This window comes from Oryctolagus cuniculus, chromosome 6 (assembly GCF_964237555.1).
Source record: "Oryctolagus cuniculus chromosome 6, mOryCun1.1, whole genome shotgun sequence".
NCBI lineage: Eukaryota > Metazoa > Chordata > Mammalia > Lagomorpha > Leporidae > Oryctolagus > Oryctolagus cuniculus.
In genome coordinates this window covers 164,880,305-164,883,407 of record NC_091437.1, presented here as the reverse complement: position 1 = coordinate 164,883,407, position 3,103 = coordinate 164,880,305, and positions in this window count along the sequence as shown.

Sequence of the window (3,103 nt, the reverse complement as noted above, 5' to 3'; positions counted from 1 at the left end):
CTGGCTGGTGGCACCATTTCCTGGGATTGCCTGCTTCAGGAAAGTAAACTGACCAGACCTGTGGATGCTATGACCAGATGTTTTCACAGACCTAAGACCAGATATAGAATGTGAGATTTCAAAGGGAAATCAAGGACTTTTTCATCTTTTGATCTGTCAACAGCACTTTCTCCTCTAAGATGGGGTTGGGAGGAAGTTCTCAGCTAATGGTTTGCATTTAAAGTATTGAAAGGAGAAAATCTGTCAGACAAAATGACTACAAAAGTACTTGGGTGCTGTTAGTACTTTTTAAAATGCTATTTGAATGCAAAGTTGGTAAACCCACTGCTAACTTTACCGTCCACTCATCACCTACTCGGCGGTAGGCAGCAGCTGGAGGAATACTTTCACTCCATACCCATTTCTCCAGAGCACACGTCAGCCCACCACCCACGCGTGGCAGATCCTGCACCACCATTTCTGTGCACAGGAAGTGGACCTCCTCACAGCAGGCACTTGCCACATCTCCTTTGAAGGGTTGCCCACGGGCTACTTGCTCTGAACACTGTTGGCTGGCAGCATCTTGGAGTTGACATCAACCCCCAAAAGGCACCCTTTCCCACCCATGACCTTAAGCCAGCTCTCCCAGCCCCAGGCCATTCCAAAGTCTTCATATGAATTCCTACAGCCTTCCTGAAGGGTTAATCTCCAGTTGCTTGCTGAGACAGCTGGCTCATTAGGATACCCCTTCCTGGCTCCTGTCCCTTCCCTCCATCCTCTCCACACTCCCTGCGCGTCATCCATGCACTCAAAGCAAACCCTGTCTCAGGTCTGCTTTTATCTCAGGCTGTTTTTGGGAGAATCCAAGTAGGAGTGGGAGAAACTCGATTCCACAAAAGCATGGCTACAGATCTGTTCCTGGAAACTGGTATCATTTGCCTTAATGAGATGAGGCACTGCTGTCCCTCCCCCAGACACACGCATTCCTAGACGACAACTAGACGAGAAGCCATGGGAAAACTGTCCCTACTAGGGACTATGAATAGAGCTCAGATGAAGCTGTCAGGATGGTGCTAGCCACGGAGAAAAACCCAGGAAGAGGCTGCCTCAGCTGAGGTGGGATGACCAGAGGGGAGGTGGAGAGGGGTACAGTTGGAGGGGAAAGCAGGCCTTGCATCTTGCAAAAGACTGCCACACCCCCACTCGCCCCTTTCTTTGGTGTTGTCTGGGATTGCCACACCCCTACTCGCCCCCTTTGGTGTTGTCTGGGATCATGCACTCAGGCCTGGCGCACCGACAAACCGTGGAGACATCGGGCATGACAAGTGACGCTGATAGTGTTAACTGGAATTTAGGTTGTGACAAGTTGTGACAAACACAGGACCAGTGCTCTCCAAGTTACACGAGCAAACGCCACACTTGGGCAGGTACTGTTTAATTTTCCAACCTATGCCATGAGGCCATGCCTCCTCAGTTCTTGACTTCAGGAAGTTTAACTCCAAGTTTCCTGGGGGGAGGAGCAAAGGTTACTGATGCCCCCCACCCAGTTCTTACTGGGGTCCCATCCGTGTCTATCCCAGGTGTGGTTTTACTTCTCTCCAGGGCACAACAGGGCCAACGGCTTCTCTTCCTCTTCTGCTCAGAGGACTACACTGAACCTCAGGTCGTTTTGTCAAGGGCCTGTTCCCCACCATCCCACAGGGCATCTGCCTCAGGGCAGGGCGATTTGGATCCAGCACAGGGCACACTGACCCCCCACGTCCCCGTTAACCGACAGGGCAGCTACGCCTGTCCCTACTTGCTCTCCTTAGATAAGGAAGGGCTCCTGAAGTATGACCCCTGCAGGACTGGGCTGGCTCCTGGCGGGCAGTGCCCAGCAGCTGTAGCACAGATGGCCACCACGTGGTGGGGTCTCAGAGCAATCCAAGTCTTCCAGTTTAAGGACATAACTGCTAGCATACAATCAAGAGCCATCTGAGCCTTAGGCCCTCAGAATTGCCGAGTTAAATGGAGTTTAAGGGGAAGGAATTCAGTGAAGGCGTCAGGAGCAGCTTCACCGCTTGGCTCTCTGGAGTACAAGTCCCCAACCTTCCAGGACGGACCACTCTCCACTGCACCTGTGGAGCTCCCCGCTGGCAGTGACCTCCATGGCTCCATGACTCCCCAGGAAGCTGTAAGTATTTATTAGCGTTGGATGTAATGTGTTCATGTCTTTCGGGTACATACCCAGTAGTGGGATTGCTGGATCATATAGCAAGTCTTTAAGGCTTTTTAATTTGAGAGGCAGAGTTAGAGAAAAGGAGGCAGGGGTCTTCCATCCACTGGTTCACTCCCCAAATGGCTGCAGTGGCTGGATCTCAGCCAATCTGAATCCAGGAGCTTCTTCCAGGTCTCCCACTAGGATGCACACGCCCTTGAGCCATCTTCCACTGCTTTACCAGGTCACAAGCAGAGAGCTGGATCAGAAGTGGAGCAGCTGGGACACAAACCGGTGCCCATATGGGATGCAGAGGATGAAGGTGGAGGCTTAGCTTGCTACACCCTCGGCAATGGCCAAGTAGGTTTAACATTTTATAGAAAGGCAGATTTACAGAGGAGAGGCAGAGAGAGATCTTCCATCTGCTGGTTCATTCCCAGATGGCCTTGATGGCTACAGGTGGGCTAGTCTGAAGCCAGGAGCTTTTTCTGGGTTTCCTACATGCGTGCAGGGGCCCAAGCACTTGGGCCATCTTCTGCTTTCCTGGGCACATCAGCAGGGAGCTGGATCAGAAGCAGAGCAGTTGGAACTTGAACCTGTGCCCATAGGGGATGCCGGGGCCACAGGCTATGGCTGCTATGCTACAGCACTGCCCCCACCCAGGTCTAGTTCTAATTAAAGAAGTCTCCAGTGGCTGAACTAATTTACATTCCCACCAGCAGTGTATGAAGTTCCCCTTTCTCCAAATCCTCGCCAGCATGTAACTTTGTTTTGGACAATAGCCATTCAGACGGGGTGAGGCGATCTTTGTCTTGATAAAATGCTCAACACCAGGGAAATGCAAATCATACTTGTTGGCTATCTATCTCTTGAGAAGCATCTATGCAGGTCCTTTGCTCACTGAACCGGATGCCCTGTTTCATGGTT